Below are 18635 nucleotides of genomic sequence, written 5' to 3'. Positions count from 1 at the left end.
CAGCCTAGGCAGCACCGAGGGCAGATGGGAGGGCTGGTATATGGTGGCACCTGCAAAAAACTCTTCCACAAATTCCATATGCCCTGCCACTCCCTAAACTCCCCCCATGAACCCCACACCTCCCCCACATCCCCCTGCCACTCCTCACACCCACCCACATCCCCCACAGCCATAAACCCTCTCACTCCCATGTCCCTAACTCACCTGGGGCAGAGCCCAGGTCCTGGTCATGCTGCAACCTTGCCCCACTTCTGTTTATCCCAGCATGCTAAGGGTACATCCCCCACATGCTAGGACAGCAGAAGCGCCATAGAGACACTCTGGCCAGAAACCAGAGTGTCTTTCTAGAGAAATAGCTTCTGGCTTGCCTTGGGGCATGGTCCTGGACCATATCTTGCCTCACTTTTTTCTTTTTTTTTAAATTTTGAGCCTGCGCTGAAAATATACAGCATGGGAACATGCTGCATCTCAATTGCTTTGAGATGCTGCAAGAGGCACGTGCATACTCATCTGGATGCACCTTGGAGTTTAAGACTAGAGGAACCATTGTCTCCTCTATATTTCATATTTTTCTCAACACTGTTTTAAAGTGATCAGCAGAAAATAAGATACTTTTTGCGTTATGAGGTTGACATGAATACCTGTTGAACAGTTTATTTAAAACTACCCTGGTTTGGTATCATCTAAAAACCCCATTTGCCTGAGACAGCATTATGCTAGGCATTGTATGCACAAAAAACAAGACAGAAGAACTTAAAAATCCTTGCACCCTCAGGCCCACCTCTACATGTCACAGGCATCATACAATTAACTGCTTAATTGTGCAATTACCTTGAGACCAGCTACACAAGCAAAGTGCCATGTCATAAAAAGCTCCAACCAGCTACAAAGTTAGATCTCAAAAATGCATACTAATTTTATAGTTGGTTGGTATCCAGATTTAATTTGCACATGTAGCGGGGTCTCCCCTGTGGCTGGGAGCCCTGCAGCTAGAAGCTTCAATCTCCCAGTCCCGGGTGGGAGATCATGACAGCTGACAGGGCTCCTAGCCACAGGGGAGCACCATGGCAGGGCTGGAAGTCCCACAATGAAAAGTACTCTCAGCCTCAGCAGCTACTGACTCTGGGTCCGAGCAGCACTGTTCAACTACTGGAACCCAAAGTCTCACAGATACAGATGCTGGATCCCTGCCGAGATCCAGCTCAGCTGCAATCTCACAGCCCTGGGCATGCATGGAGACTATGGGGCTGGGAGGCACAGCTGCCATTATCTCACAGCTTTGGGGGTGCATGAAACTCCTAAGACTGGGAAATAGCAGCTGGAGATCCCACTGAGGGGGCTGCCAGCCACAAGAGTTTGCTTCTTGCCTACGCAGGGCAAGCCTGGGATTGGGCTCCCTCTGCACCAGCAATAAGGTACAGTGGGAATCTAATTGTGCATTCCCATAATCATGCCTCCTGCCATGCATGTGTGGCATGACAGATGGTGAGTTTGTGTAGATTGCACCTTAGATCCCATCACGCCTTTACCTACATATGTAGAGGGGCCTTAAAAGACTAGATGAGAGAGAAAGAGCGGGAAAGCAAGAGAACTGTAACTTGCCAGAAGTATGACCTTGTAATTTACAGTTTCTGATTTCTAATATTAATCAAGTCACTTGGAACAGTAAGACTCATATACCTTTCACCCTTTTGTGCATTATATTCATGCCTCTAAACATTTTCAAGTTGGTTTGTTTGTGTTTAATCTCAAGTTTATAGAGATACTTTCATGAGAACATATCAATTGAATTAGTATCCCAGGTGAAATACTGACTCCCTGAGGTTAACAAGAGTTCTGCCTTCGACTTCAGTAAGATCAGGATCTCATTTTAGCATATTTAGAAACTCTTCTGCAGAGAAACCTGGAATGCAGTATTCATTTTATGTTTACAAATAGCATGGTTAAGAATATTTACAGTTATCATAGTCTTATTCTCTAATGTATATGTAAAAGGCTTATATTTTGTGAAAGGTTAGTTAAAACATTACAAAGAAGAATTGGAGCAGGAAGAACCAACTTATTTGCTCCCATTTCCTCCTGCTCTTTCTTTCTGTTGATTTTGATAAGTACAAAGTGGACAAGATAATACAGGTGACAGCAATTATTCTACCCAATACATCTACTCCAGGTGCATGTAGGTCAGGTTAGCAGTTACTTCTTCTTTTCAGGATGTCTATATTATAACCTACTTATTCTGCTGTCTCTAATTTCCATTGCTATCAGAGACCTTTTCTTTCCATACAATTACTGCTACTCTTGTCTCTGACACAAATATAGTTTCATAGTTTGTAGGGTCAGAAGGGACCTGAGCAGATCATCGAGTCTGACCCCCTGCTATGGCAGGAAAGAGTACTGGGGTCAAATGATCCCAGCAAGGTGTTCATCTAGACTCCTTTTAAAGACCCCCAGGGTAGGAGCCAGCACCACTTCGCTTGGAAGTTGGTTCCAGATCCTAGCCACCCTAACCGTGAAGTAGCGCCTCCTGTTATTTAGCCTAAATCTACCCTCTGCCAGCTTGTGACCATTATTCCTGGTCACTCCTGGCAGTGCTCGGGGGAATGGGGACTCCCCCAATGCCTGCTGGTCCCCTCTGACTAGTTTGTAATAGGCCACTAGATTCCCCCTCAGCCTTCTCTTGTGGAGGCTGAATAGGTTCAGGTCCCGTAGCCTCTCCTCGTAGGGCCTGCCCTGCTGCCCCCTGATCATATTAGTGGCCCTCCTCTGGACCTTCTCCATGTTGTCCACATCCCTCTTGAAGTGCGGCGCCCAGAACTGGATGCAGTATTCCAGTTGCGGCCTGACCAGTGCCGCATAGAGGGGGAGTATCACATCCTTGGATCTGCTTGAGATGCATCTGTGGATGCATGACAAGGTGTGGTTGGCCTTCCTGACTGCATCCCCACACTGCCAGCCCGTATTCATCTTGGCATCAATGATGACTCCAAGATCCTTTCTTTCCCTTCCTTTTCTGGGGAAGGGAGTTCCCCAGCCTGTAGGTATGGTGCTGGTTCTTCCTTCCCAGGTGCATCACCTTGCACTTGTTGGTCTTGAATCCCATCCTATTCTCATCTGCCCACCCCTGTAACCTGTCTAGGTCTAATTGTAGCCTATTCCTTACTTCTAGCATGCCCACATCCCCCGACATCTTAGTGTCATCAGCAAATTTGAACAGGGTGGTATTTATCCACTCATCCAAGTCACCGATGAAGATGTTGAACAGTGCAGGCCCAAAGACCAAGCCCTGCGGAACCTCACTGCTCACATCCCTCTAGGTCAAAAATGACCCATCCACTACCACTCTCTGGGTGCAGCCCTCCAGCCAGTTGGCTACCCATTTGACTGTGTAGGTGTCAACACCACAGTCCCCCAGTTTCTTAATGAGAACGGGGTGAGAGACAGTGTTGAAGGCCTTCCGAAAGTCCAGGAAGACTATGTCCACTGCTACCCCTGCATCTAAGGATTTAGTGAACTGGCCATAGCGTAGAAGGCCACTAGGTTAGTCTGACAGGACCTGCCTCTAATGAACCTGTGTTGGTTGCCCCTAAGCATAATCTCCCCTGCTGGCTCCTCGTGGACATGTGCCAGAAAAATTCTCTCAAAAAGCTTACATAGGATCGAGGTAAGACTAACTGGCCTATAGTTTCCTGGGTCCTCCTTCCTCCCCTTTTTGAAGATGGGAACCACATTTGCCCTCTTCCAGTCCTCTGGCACCACACCAGCGCACCACAAGTGCTTGTGAAGCCATGCCAGGGGTCCCACAATGACCTCAGCTAATTCCCTCAGTACTCTAGGGTGGAGACCATCTGAACCAGCTGATTTGAATACATCCAGTCCCTCCAGAAGTTCCCTAACTAGTTCCTCACTAGCCCGTGGCCTAGATGTGCCTCCCTTGGGATCTAAGGGGGGTCGGGGGGTAGCTGTTCCAGTCCCTACCCAGAAAAATTGAGGCAAAGAAATCGTTAAATAGGTTAGCTTTGTCATCTGGTACAACGACCAAATTTCCTAGTGTGTCTTGCAGAGGCCCCACGTTACCCAGAACCTTCTTTTTGCCCCCTATGTATTTAAAAAAGGACTTACTGTTGTCCTTGATACAGAAAGCTAGTCCCAGTTCCATCTCCGCCTTGGCCTCCTTGACTGCCCCCCTGCATCCCCGACCAACCACAGTATAATCCTCCCTGGTGATGGACCCTCCCTTCCCTTGGGTGTGCACCTCCCTTTTAGCTAGGAGACATTCCCGGATGCTTTTGGTGAGCCATGGGGGATTTTGCGCTGTCCTGCTCCCTTTGATCCATGTTGGAATTACTTCCCTTTGGGCTTGGAGGATCGTCTCCTGAAGGAGCGACCACTCTTCTTGGACACCTGGCTCCCCACCCCTCTGGAACCTCAGTGGTTCCACAACTATTCTCCTTAGCTCATTGAAGTCCTCCCTCCTGAAATCTAGGGCTGCTGCCTTGCTGTAGGCCTTTGCCACCTTGTGCTGGATGGTGAATTCCATCAGCTGATGATCACTGTCGCCCAGGTGGTCGAGCACTCGCAGCCCCCTCACCAGGTCGTCACCGGTGGCCAGCACCAGGTCTAACAAGGCATCTCCCCTGGTAGGGCTGTGCACCTCCTGGGTTAGATGGAGGTCCTGCATTCTGGATAGAAACCTACGTGAGCAGTCAGACCTGGCTGACTGCTCTTCCCAGCAGATGTCTGGAAAGTTCAGGTCACCCATGATGACCACGTCCTTTGACCTAACTACCTCCGTAAGCTGACTTAAGAATTCCTGGTCTAGCTCTTCCCCTTGGATGGGTGGTCTGTAGTAGACCCCCACCGTTAAATCTCTTTCCCCTCAACTGCCTTGTATTCTAACCCAGAGCACTTCAGTGTGCCCCTCCTCTGACTCTGTGCTCCTTGATGAGGATGTGTATTCCTCCTTAATGTAGAGCGCCATGCCACCACCTTTCCTCCCTGTCCTATCCCTCCCATACAGCCTATAGCCCTTGATATTCACTGCCCAGTCATGCATTGGGTCCCACCATGTTTCAGTGAGCCCCACTATGTCTGGGTTGGTGTCAGGTAGCAGAAGGGTAAGTTCCTCTTGCTTGTTTCCCATCTATGAGCGTTTGTGTACAGGCATTTGAGGCCTCCTGAGGATGTGTGCACTGGCACCCTAATCTCAGCATTGCCCTGGCTCCTGTTACTTACCTGTATATATGTTCTGCTTGTCGGTCTAGGCTAGGCTGTACTTGTGGGTGTTGCTTGGTTTGGCAGCCCAAGGCTGCCTCTGCCCTTGTCTTCCCCTTCCCCTAACAAGCCTAGTTTAAAGCCTGTCGGAGGAGATATGCCAACCTAAAAGAAAACACATGATTACATTTAGGGGAAAGGTGGAGCCCATCCTATCCGAGCATGTCTCTTGTCATGATGTGTGGGTCATTGTCGAGGACGCCAAAGCCTGCCTGGAGACACCATTCCCAAAGCCACCAGTTGGTCTTTGTGATGCACGTCGCATGCCGTCTTCCACATTCACTCACTGGTAGGACAAAAGAGAAAACCACCTGTGCACTTACCTCCTTCAGCACGTCCCCCAGAGCATGGTAGCCCAGCATCAGGCAATCATGGCTTCTCCTTGCCTACACCCTATACTTGACAGAGATCAGACCCTGAGAGAAACATCCCCAGTCTCTCCACTCCTGGCCTTCAAACAACGTTCTAACCTTGCCCAACTCAACAGCAGAATCATATCTGAGTACTCCACTACCCAACAAACATCAAGTGGGATACAGCCTTGCATTGGCAAGAAATACTTAACCTGTCAGCACATCTCCACCACCACTATTATCAACATCCTTCACCTTGAAACAAAACCATCAGAATCCATGATTCTTACATATCATTAGTATCCACATGGATTAGGACCATGGGGTAGTAATTGGTGGGCTGGATCACGGCCTGGATCATCCCCTTCACATCCTGAATCTTTGCTCCAGGTAGGCAGTAGACCTCACATCTCGAGGGGTCCTGGCAACAGATGGGGTCCTCCATACCTCACAGGATGGAGTCGCCTATGACGATCACTCAAGACTTTTTCCTCCAGGACTGCTTAGCTCCTTCAGCCTGCTCAGATCATGAAGAGTGTGAATTTGCCTCCTCTCTGGTTGCCTCCCCTCCTTCCTTCTCCTCCAGAGTTGCCAGGGCCTCATACCTGTTCTCCAGCTGGACTGGAAGAAGTGGTACTGTTGTGTTCTGAGCAGCCCTGGTTCTGGAGGTGACCATCTGCCACTCTGCTTTGGAGGGCACTTCCCGGGGTGCTTCTTCTTTGGGTGTGTGGCCCTGCAGGGAAACGAAATAGCTGTCAATTTCATCCTCCGCCTCCCTGATTCCCCTCAGCCTGCTAACCTCCTCCTGGAACTCCCTCACCTACATCTCCAGGGCCCTAAGGCAGGCGCCTGCAGGACAAGTGAGGGGGTTCCCAATCCCTGCCCCCCCATGCCTTGCTGGGCAACTCCCGCAGGCCAGGGGGTGGAGGGACACCAGCCCCCCCAGGCTCTGTCTGGGTGGAGGCCTCAGACAAGCCCCAGGTAGGCTGCGCCCCCCAGGTAGGGGCCCTGGCAGCATTCTGTGTTGACACCATCGTAGGAGTTGCTGCTTGTTTATGGCCTAGTGCAGTGCCTTCGCCCTGCCCTAGCAGAAGTCTCCCTCCTGGCCCTTCCTGCTTGCCTGCTGGCGTGAATGCCGACACAAACGCCAGTGCGCGCTGTTCGTGCAGCGTGGCTTGGGAGCGCGGCTCCCTACCGGCTCAGCTAAGAGGAATCTGGGGGTTTCCCCTCTGGTTCCAGCTCAGCAGCATCCAGTCCCTCTGCCCACTTACCTTAGGGGGATCAGCTGCTGCTGGCCCTGCTGCTGGCCCCACTGCTGCTGCGTCCGCCTTGGGTCAGGTAAGGGGGCACACGTGTGTGCGGGACACACGTGTGCCTGGATCTTTCCTCTCCTCCCTGCTCCTGGCTCCCGAGTGCTGGGAGGTACGTCAAACTTCAGCTTTTAAAGGCTGTGGTTTGAATTTCCTGCCACTGCCCCAACAGCCAATCAGGCGCTCCGGTCTTCCCGGAAGTGCCTGCCGGCAGTCCAGCCCCCTACGCCCCCCCGCTGGGGGGATCCGGTGCTTCCTGAGCCTGCTCCCCGAGGGTTAACCCGAGGGGTGCTACCTAGCTTGGGGGGACAGTCCCTCCTAGCCCACCCCATTTGCGCGCTCTGTTCACGTGGTGCAGCTCGGGAGTGCAGCTCCCTACCAGCTCAGCTAAGAGGGATCCAGTGGGCTTCCCCTCCGGATCTGGCTCAGCTGCATCTGGTTCCCTCTGAGTTCTGATTTGATGAATCAGAACTCGCAAACTGATGCCTTCTCACTTTTTTAACTTTTGACTTTCTGCTCAACTTACTTCTTAGTGTTTTTCACTTATATGCATGGTGGCCAAAATAAGGAACAATAAAACCTGCAACAAACAAGCCCTAAAGAAGCAAGCTGTGCTATTTATTGGACCAGTCTTACAGTAACACAGCATATGAACTGAATGCTAAAAATGTTAAATTGTCTGTAACAAAACAAATCAAATTACTAACAGTCTCATTTATCCTGACTAGAAAACTGAAGCTAGATATGTATGCATGTGAATATATATTACATATATTAGTGTGTTTTTTACTTCACTGGAGGCTTTTTGGGTTTCTTTTCTTTAGATTTAGACTTTTTCAAGATGTTTTAATTTAGTACAGGGAGTTCAGTGGAGTTCAAGGCATTTTAAGATTCATAAAAATGTTTTTAAAAATTTCAGGCTTTGCTTTTAAATTAACTTCATACTTATATTCATGCAGATTTCCTTTTTAATAATTGCCTATTTATAACAAAAAGTGGGGGTGAAGCAGAATTTCTATTCAGAAAGAAAACTGTGGTATGCAAATTATAAAGCAAAGTGGGTCATTTAATGCTACTTGATTTTCCATCAAGAAATACAATAAAGTGCTGACCAGTGTTTAGAGGCCTGATCCAAGTTCTTAAAGCTAAGAGACATCTTTCTATTGCTTTTTATGGGAGCATAGTTCAGCCCCAAGTGTCTTCAAGATTAAGCAGCTGCTAGAAACTGCACTGAATACTAACGCGTCTCACCTAGAGGGTGAGATTTTTGCCTTGTGTAAAGTTGCATAGCTTCAATCTGCTACTTGATAGGAATCTGGTCCAGAATACATTGCAAAATACACTAGAGTAAGTCATGGAAGCCACCCACATAGACATGGTGAAAGTAAAAAAGGAGAGCCATAAGCTGTTATCCTGTTGTCATCTATTATCCTGCTGGTACAGACATTTTTTGCCATCTTGTACTACATTTTGTTCCATAAGAGGTCAAATGGGCAAAGATTATTTAATTAAAAATCAAAAACAAACACATTTAATGCCTCTCTTTAGTCCACATGTTGCCTGCTTAAGTCCTGATTCTGAAAAGATTTTTGTATACATTTAACGGTATTTCCAGTGGAGTTCCCATGATGCTGCTTACGTTGTATACAGTTAAGAGTGTATCTAATCAAGATCAGGACCTCAGACAATAATCTTTTTTGAGGCAACAATCTGTCTTCCTAGATCCTATCAATTTGATAAGCAATTAGCATACCTGAGTACTTTACTAAAAATATAGAAGAATTTTCTCTACAGTTTTATATAGGAAATTCCCTAGTGCATTTCCTTTATTATGCTTATGAACCAATTTGTACTTAGGACATCTATTGTTAATCCATTTTGAACTGATGACTAACACACCCTTGGTGGTCACCTACCACCTGACACTAGACCTACCACCTGACACTAGAACTGATCAAAAGAATCACAGAGACAACTACACCCTATACTTGACAGAGATCAGACCCTGAGAGAAACATCCCCAGTCTCTCCACTCCTGGCCTTCAAACAACATTCTAACCTTGCCCAACTCAGCAGCAGAAGCATACCTGAGTACTCCACTACCCAACAAACATCAAGTGGGATACAGCCTTGCATTGGCAAGAAATGCTTTTAACCTGTCAGCACATCTCCACCACCACTATTATCAACACCCCTCACCCCGAAACAGAAGCATGAGAATCCATGATCTTACGTATTCCTTTCCCAAAATGTGATATGCCTGATCAAAAACACTAAGTGCCCTAATGGCAACTACATGGGTGAAACTAAACAGCAACTATGAAAAAGAATGAATGTTCACAGAAAAAATATAAAGGACGGAGATGCACACACAAACCATTAGAAGCACATTTCTCACAGAACAACGACTCCCTCTCTGACCTTACTATCCTCATACTTAGAGGAAATCTAACACCTCCAAAAAAAGAACTTAAGATAAAAAATTCTTCAGCTGGCCAAGCACTAAGAACCAAGGACTAAACATTGATATTGATTTTATGGTACATTTTATCTGACTCAGTAATTCTTTCCATACATGAAAGGTGATAATGAACCTCCTCCTTTTTGATAAGCCTTGATCTCCCAGTAATCACCTTTTTAATTCTGCTAATTGTGTCTGTTACCCTTCGGAATTTCTCTCACCACCCCAACCCCCGCTGTTCTTTACTATGGCTATACTTGGCTCATTGGGTAAGAACAGACGTTCAAAAAGTCTGAGCCTGAATTGATTCAATCTTTGCAGGTTAGTCTAACCTGTATAGGCTGAACCAGTTTGTAACTGTACAGACATCTCCTCTGGACTGAAGAAATGCAGGCACATGTCTGTAGTGGCTCACACTAGAAACAAAGGGGCACTACAGCAGCCCTCCCTCCATTCTACAGTGCTGAGCTGAGGGGGCGGATGGCCAGGCCCCAGCAGGACAGTCTGATTAGGGAGGGGTCCCCTCCCCACCTCGCTGACCAGCAACAGAGCCAGCAGGGAGTTGCACAGTGTCTATCACCCCATAAAGGAAACAAAAGCCTCTCTCATTAATTCAAGCTCTTCTTTTAGTTCCAAAAAGCCCTGTCTGCCTTATACAGACACCTCTCAGGATTAGCTAGTAGACCACATTCTGGCCCTGGTCCATGCTACGGGAGAGGGAATCTCTGCTTGAGTTAGGGGGGAGGAGGGGTAGGAGGAAGCCAGGAAGAGGGGTGGAGCCAGCCTTGCTCTGGAGCAGGAAGCCCCGCTCAGGGCTGCAAAGCACCTGAGATGCTGGGGAACTCTAGTTTAAGTTAAACCAGGAAGGGGTCTGGGATAGACATTGCATAAACTGGTTTGACCCAAATCAGTTAAGTCTGATACTACATTCAACCAGGCTTATCTCAAACTGTTTTCAGCCATTTTCAAACTGGTTTATGTGTACTGTTCTGTTCTGTTACAGATTTAAACCAGTTTCTGATCACTTAAACCAGTTTGTGTGTAATGTCTGTCCCTAGCCATTATAAGTAGGTCAAAGGAAAAATGCCTTTCATTCAAAAGCTTGTATAACTCTATCTCAACTACATAGCTGGTCCAATAAAAGATACCACCCTAAGAAATCCTCTCCTCTAACACATTTAAATTATTCATGAATTCAGCAGCAATGGCAAACCCTCAATTCCAGGGCAATCTCTACCACAGCTTATTGATCTACCATGGTCCTGAAGTGACTTAAAAGTCTAATCCTTGAGCCACAGATCTGCCGACTAAGGTTGCAGGTCTATTTGCAGGGGACAGTCCCAGGACAGGCTGCGCTATATTTCCTCTTTCTTCCTCCTCTCTCTCTTCTCTGCTTTGAGGGCAAGACTCTTTACTTCAAAGCAGGCTACTCCTTGGTTGCCACTGTGGCACCATTGGAGTTGGTAAGCAGCCAACTCCTCAGTTCCTGATGTTGACATCCGTTTTCTTCAGGTATGCCTTCAATGTGTCCTGTAGCATTTTTTCTGGCCACCAGTAGGTCTCAAGCCAGAGCTAAGGCCTGGGACCAGGAAGCTAGACAACAAGGACTGCCAACAGGGACTGCCAACAGGGGAGCAGTTTGCAGGCCAGTCATGGGCAGGAGTACACGGGAGATTCTGACAGAGACTTCAGGTAAGTGAATGAGGAGGGGGGCTGCTATGGTGACACAGAGAGCAGCCAGGGCCCCTGCCCTGCTGCTGCCTCTGGCCCAGAGTTCCCGTGAGGCCTCCACCCAGAAAGGCCTATTGAATGGGTTGGTAGAGCCCTGGCCCTCTGTCTGCGGGGTTTGCCTGGTGGGACCTCTGAGGCCTGGGGTAGCATAGGGGCTGGGGGTTCCCTTGCCTGTCCCATATATGCCTGGATTGAGGTCCCGGAGGGGCAGGTGAGGGAACTCGGGGCAGAGGTGAGCAGGCTGCAGGGGATCAGAGCAGTTGAAGAAGAGTTTGATGGCTTCTTTCATTCTCTGCAGGACAAGACTCCTGGTGGAGAAGCTGCGAGGTAATGCCCTGAACTAGATGCTGGTGAGTGGAGGAAGGTCATCTCAGGGGCCAGAACTCTCGCCACAGAGACAATTCCTCGGTGCAGCTGGGGAACAAATATGAGGTACTGGCTGCACTGGAGGAGTGTACAGTGGGGGGAATGCACTGGAGGAGCCTCTTGCCATCATCGAACAAGCTGAGGGCTGGCCAGGTAAGCAGAAGAAGAGATGCTACATCATCCTTGTGGGTGGCTCCTTGCTGAAAGGAACAGAGGGACCCATCTGTCGTCCAGATCCCATGGCACAGGAGGTCTGCTGCCTGCCCAGAGCCAGGATTAGGGACATCATGTTGAGACTTTCTGACCTCATCTGGCCCTCCAACAGCTATCCCATGGTCCTCATCCATGTCGGAACAAATGATGTGGCCAAGAGTAGTCCAGACTGTATCATGAGTATAGACATGTATAAAGGTATAAAGTATAGACAGGTGCAAAGGGGAAACCAGTCCACCAACTGTTAGCACCAACTTTGTGAAGACCTCCTACATCAGGCTTTAAACTAAGTACGATGGGGACAGGAGATGAAGAGAGTCTAAAACCTAGAAACTGCAAGACATGCAGCAGTACACCACATGGCATAGGGTGCATAAGATAACTGGAAATGCTTCACTTTAGGAAGGCTAACTTGAGCGTGCTTAGGAGTCTAGTCAATGACACACCGCAGGATAAGAGTATTGGTGAGATGGGAGTCCAGGGAGGATGATCATTTCTAAAGGAAGCGATCCTTTGGGCACAGAGGGAGACTATCCCAGTATGAGGGAAAAGGGGGAAAGGAGCCAAAAAAACTTCCTTGGCTAAACAGGGAAATCCAGGGGAGCCTAATGGCAAAAAAGATGGCATATCAGTGATGGAAGCAGGGGGAAGTTGAAAAGGCAAAGCAAATACAGAGCTGAGGCTGAAAACACAAATTCAAGACAAAAAAAGTCTTTTTTTTAGGTATGTAGGGGGTAAAAGGAAGGCGCAGGGCAGCATCTGACCCCTACTGAACAAGAAGGAGCAATTAGTAACAAATAGGGGGGACAAGTCTGAACTATTCAAAGAGTTTTTTGCCTCAGTGTTCCTGAACAGGGCTCAAGAATAGTCTCGTAATGGGTTCTTAGATGGGCATCAAAGGGACACCAGCCCATCAACTGTCGACACTGACTTGGCGCAGAGTCACTTGGATGGACGGGATGTGTTCAAGTCAGCAGTCCCAGACGAGCGGCATCTGAGAGTACTGAAGGAATTGGCTGGGGTCATAGCAGAACCACTGGCATGGCGGTTTGAGCACTCATGGTGCTCAGGTCAGATCCCAGAGGACTGGAAATGGGCCAATGTGGTCTCTATTTTCAATAAGAGGAGGAAGGAGGAGACGAGTATTTATAGGCCAGTCAGTCTCACCTCCATCCTTGGAACGTTCTTGAAAAGATTATGAAGGATCACATCTGTGGGAGTCCACTGGGAAAAATAATGCAGCAGGGAAACCAGCATGAATTCATAGCGGTACAACATGCCTGACCAATCTGGTTTCATTTTATGACAGGGTCACAAAATGCTTAGATGCAGGAGTAGAGGTGGATGTCATTTTCTTGGACTTTAGCAAGGCCTATGATACTGTATCTCATCCTATTCTCATAAATAAAGAGGCTGTGACATAGATATTTACATGGTCCAGTGGGTGGTAAATTGGCTTAGCAGTCACACCCAGAGAGTGGTAATAGATGGGTCAGTATTGACCTGGAAGGATGTGGGCAGTGGGGTCCTGCAGGGTTCAGTCCTTGGACCTATACTCTTCAATATCTTTATCAGTGACTTGGATGTGAGTGTGAGGTGTACTCTGTCCAAGTTTGCAGATGATACTAAATTGTGGGGTGAAGTGCACACTCTGGAGGGTAGGGAACAATTGCAGGCAGGTTAGAAAGAGGGCAGTACACAATAGGATGCAGTACAACAAGGACAAGTGCAGAGTGCTTCACTTAGGGTGCAAAAACATCCAGCACACCTACTGGCTGGGAAGTGACCCTATCAGCAGCACAGAAGCAGAAACAGATCTCAGAGTCATACTGGTCTCCAAGATGAATATGAGTCATCAGTCTGACGAAATCATCAGCAAAGGTACCTGCACTTTATCATGCATTAGCAGATGCATGACAAATAGAACCAAGGAGGTGATACTTCCCTCTATGCAGCATTGGTCTGACTGCAGCTGGAGTACTGCATCCAGTTTTGGGCACTGTACTTCAAGAAGGATGTTGATGGCCTCAAGAGGGTTCAGAGGAGGGCTACTTGTATGGTTAGAGGCTTACAGAACAAGCTCTATTGGGAGAGACTGAGGGACCTGGACCTCTTCAGCCTCCACAAGAGAAGGCTGAGAGGTGATCTTGTGGCTGCCTACAAATTCATTAGGGGGACACAGCAAGGGATCAGAGATGCTCTGTTCACCAGGGTGCCTCTTGAGGTAACAAGGAACAATGGTCACAAACTGACAGAGCAAATTTACACTAGATAGTAGGAAAAACTTCTTCATGGTAAGGGTGGCCACAATTTGGAATGGGCTTCCAGGAAAGATGGTGCTCTCCCCTACCTTGGGGGTCTTTAAGAAAAGGCTGGATAGGCACCTGGCTGGGGTCATCTGACCCCAGCACTCTTTTCTGCCTAGGCAGCGGGTCAGACTCAATGATCTGTTGAGATCCGTTCTGACCCTTGCATCTATGAATCTAAGCTGGGAGTAAAGCATTTATTTTGGGAATCTGAGTTGGGCATCTGCACACAATGTCCAATCCAGCGAAGTTGGTGCTTGAGGATCACCAACTCAGTGCTGGTAACAATGGCTTCAGTAAGGATGCTACGGCTTGTGCAGAGATCTTCCTATTTGCTGAGGAGGATTTTCTGGAGGCATCATTAGTGATCTCTCTCCAGGCTCTTGAGATGACAATGGTAGGTCACCCTTGTTTCACATGCATACAGGAGAGTGGGGATGATGACTGCATAAATTACTACTTTTTAATACACAAATGTCAAAGGTTCTAAAATTCTGGAAGAATTCAAGTTTTCTATTTTCCAGACACTAGTCAAACAGGAAGAGACATTGCTGTGGATGGGTAACTAAACTTACAGAAAACCAGTTAAAACTCTTCACTACACTTGTGGAAGCAAGTTAAAGCCCTGCTCAAGATAAAGGCCTCTCCTAGTTAACCCAGCTGTAATGTCATTTGTGCTAGGGAATCAAAGCTGGCAGACATGAGACGAGCCACACTGCTCACTCCCATGCTGTTGACTACAAAACTAGCATGCCTTAACCACACTAGCCCAAGAGGCACTACAGCTCAGAAGGACCTTTGACGTTGATTTGAGTACTCTTTAAAACAGCAAGCTGAAGAAGGCTAGGGTTCACTGGACTAATGAAAGGGACTGAAACAGTAAAATAAACCAAAGTGCTATACCAAATATGATAGCCCAATACACAATATGCAACACAATATTATTATGTGAATCAACAGAACGTCACCAAATCTTCTGTTTTCAGGTATCTTCACTAGTGACCTTCATTTGTCACTTGATTCATTAGTCACTTTTTTCCAGTTCCTCCCAAGTGGATTTGATTATAGGAGATTCTGATGGAGAACTACCAGCCTGTACAATCCTCCTGCTCTTCACCCTGGAGTAGAAAGTCAAAGGAGGAGCTTCCTGGGAGGAGGAAAAAATGGATCATACTGGTGTCATTTACACTAGATGCTGACTGTGCAGTAGCCAAAAAATACTATGCAGTAGCACGTCACAATGTGGACAGTGCTAATATGCTACCGCAGAGTATTATTAGGCTACTGCGCCGTAGCATCACCTAAAAGATGTTTGCCAGTGCTACTGTTCAGTAACTGGTTACTGCGCATTATTTAATACTTGCTATTACAAGTACTAAATAAATGTACAGTAACAAATGCACAGTAGTAGCTCATGTAAATGTGCCTACTGTAGAAGGATTTATAAGGTAGTTTAGTTGTCTTACAAATCAGCTGCATAACAGAGCAGCAATTGCATTCCTTTATATTATATACGGCTATAGTCATAGCAGAAGCAAAATGGTAACTGTAATAGTAACAAAAAACAGAAGTCACCAGCTGATATGCAAATACAATTAGTGCCAGCCAAAAGTCCAAACCATCAGATGGTGGTTTGCTGATCTCTGTCAAACTAGAAATGTGTTCCTCCATATCACAAACTTGAGTACTGTAACTCCTGTCTTTGCTCATATTCTCAACATGCTAAAGTAGGATTAGTCAGCCAAGGAGAATGAATTATCTTTGCATACTTCTGGGAAGTCTAGATCAGGAGGAAGGTCTACAGATGAGCACAGGAGGCAAGATTATAATCAATTTGTGTGAATAAACAGGACCCTAGAATTCAATATGTTTCACTAGCATTTAAATTGCACATGTTCTCTTTGCTGCTTATGATTTATTAACTTGTTTTCCTCTTTCTTCTACATTTATAATGTAAATTGTTTGAACTAGGGATCATGTTTTTTGTTCTTCTGTATTGGCCTGACTCCTAGCACAATGCAGTCAGGCCAATGACTAAGACCTGTAGGCAATATTAAATACAATACAAATAATGGCAGAACTAGAACATTTATATTACCCTTGTATTTCTTACTGGTTTTAACACTACTAGAATAATGTGCCCTGTTTTGGAGTTTATGCTTCAAAAAAGGATGTTGAGCAACCAGTGATTTCAGAGAAGATCCACAAGAACGATTAAGGGTTTCTAAAGCATTCCTTATAGCAATCTCAAGGAACTCAGTCTATTCAACTTGGCAAAGAAAAGATTAAGTAAGGTTTGACTCATTTCCTATATAGGCATTTACAGATTGTAAACAAAAATCTATTAATAGAAAGAAGTCTGATCAAGCAGATAAAGGTACAGCAAGATCAGATGATATAAAATTGAATCTAGACAAATTCAGGTTAGACATAAGGCATAGTTCTTTTAAACCCAAGGGTGATAAAACAATAGAGCGACTTCAGAGTTCTGGTAGATTCTCTATCACAGGAAATTTATAAATAAAGACAGGATTATTTTTAAAGATATCTTCATGTTCAACCACAGCTATTGGACTTTCAGTTTGGAGTTAATACATAGCATCTCAACAGCTTCTTCTATCCAAACTATCAGGTTAGATGATCACTGTTGTTCTTTCTGATTTTTACACTCTATGACTCTAATCTACTCACCACCATGACTTTGTTCAGATCATCCGAATAATATGTAATATATATGTTACAGCACAATCATATAATTCTTAAATTACTTAAAGGAGTTTTCTTTTAACTTTTGGTATTCCAAAAAGCCTTATATAAACTGCAACATGAAGGTGACAAAAACTTTGGTGATTATGAATCCATTTTGATTTTCCCCCTATCTTCTATATGCAAAAACATGAGTAAATCTCTACCAGGGACTTTTACCTACTTTTGTTTCTTACCACTCACAACAAAGGAGTCTAACTAAACTAGATGCAACTGGTCTTACTTGTGAAACAACCTGTGAAGTTGTAAGAAAAATGCTCAAGCTGATTACCTTGTAGGGGCAGTCTGGATTCAGAAACTTGTCTGATATAAGTCATATGCAGACAAAAAAGACTGTACAAAAATTATTTAAATGTGGCTAGACAGATCAATTTTTATTAATATCATTATTTTTTCAAAGAGCTGACATCTCCAAAAAAACTCATTTTGGAGGGACACAAACTACTTGCTCAAGTACTGATAAGTAAATGGCCTCTGACATTTGTTATGATAGCTTTTTGCTTTTTTCTTTTTTTTTCTTTTTGTAAAAAAGTAGCAACAACTCTTCTTTTGGTATGCAGTAGCAATCAAGGATTTTCACTCACCATAAAACATGTCAAAATAACAGATGGCGTTCCCAGTAAAGAAAATTAATTTAAACAAGTCAGGTAGAAACACATACCTTGCTACCAAGAAAATATTTTTTTTGTAGATGTTCAGCTTATTTACTGTCTGCATGGGAAAACCCAGAATGCAGTTGTTTGTGGTTAGTTTATTTTCCCAGCCTATGCCTTTGAAAGAAAGTAAACCTCTAATGTTGCAGATGAACAACACGGCTTCTCGGAACCTGCATACAAAAAAATTCCCATTTGATTTTCAGCTGGCCTGCTTGTAGCCAAAGACTATTAATTAGCACAGCTCTCTCTATACTTCTATAGACTGTGCCAACTCTGCTACACTTTATATTTAGGAACATGCATATGTAGGCCACTGGATTTATTTATTTGTTGCCAAGACTATGCAGTAAGTAATACGTTGTGTTGGTATGAACACTTTATCTTCTTGCATGTACAAGACACAAATAAAAGATTCCTATTTCTATAAATTCTGTTTATTTTCCAGAATACTTTTTATTGTATGAAACAGCAATAAAATACAGTATTAAAAATCTCCACATATTCTGAGATTCTGAAATACATCTCCCTATAGTAATAGGAATATAAAGAATAACAAAACTCATCTACCCTAACTCATGTAAACCCTGACAGTAGCAATTTCATGTGTTAATGCTGAAGGTTTTATTGAGCTCAGAAACATCAGACACATAGACACTTCAGCTACTGTAAAACTGGAGCGTCTCCCTTCCTCAATGGCTATTTTCCACCTCTAATCAAATAAAGACATTATTAATACCCTACAGCTAGTGAGCAATTCTATCCCAAAGTTAATGCTCTCTTGGCCATCATACCCTTATTTCAATTTTTCAAAAGATGCTGACTAACACAGGAGCAGGAATGAAATCTAGTTCTATTATTTTAGCATAACTCAGTTTTTAAATTGTAAAAATGTCAAAGCTGAGACCTACGCATTTATTTGTCTCTAAAGTTGCACGCATGGCAGCATATGAATAATAACTGCCCTTATTTTAGTCATTATAATATTAGCCAATTTTGTAAGTCTTCATACATTAATAAAGCAAATATTGCCACTGATACCTATAACACTGTCTTGTTGAATCTGTTCTAATGTGCAAATGACTAATCTTATTCTTTTATTTGTGATCGGCTCATTACTGGTCACAATGCCTCCCAGGTTAGTTTAAATGAAGAGCACAACATAATCCCAAAGGCAGACCTATGTCTAATTCACAATTTTATTA

At 45.2% G+C, this 18635-nt stretch overlaps 1 long non-coding RNA gene across 1 annotated transcript; it reads left to right on the top strand.

Moving 5' to 3' along the window:
- Positions 1 to 773: 773 nt before the first annotated feature.
- Positions 774 to 17930, top strand: LOC109309813. Its single transcript, XR_002101056.1, has 4 exons — positions 774 to 855; positions 1416 to 1420; positions 2825 to 2831; positions 17916 to 17930. It is a non-coding gene; the product is annotated as an uncharacterized LOC109309813 (long non-coding RNA).
- Positions 17931 to 18635: the final 705 nt, after the last annotated feature.

This window comes from Crocodylus porosus, unplaced genomic scaffold (assembly GCF_001723895.1).
Source record: "Crocodylus porosus isolate Cpor-Errol unplaced genomic scaffold, CroPor_comp1, whole genome shotgun sequence".
Taxonomy (NCBI): domain Eukaryota; kingdom Metazoa; phylum Chordata; order Crocodylia; family Crocodylidae; genus Crocodylus; species Crocodylus porosus.
This window is presented reverse-complemented; position numbering and strand designations above follow the sequence as displayed.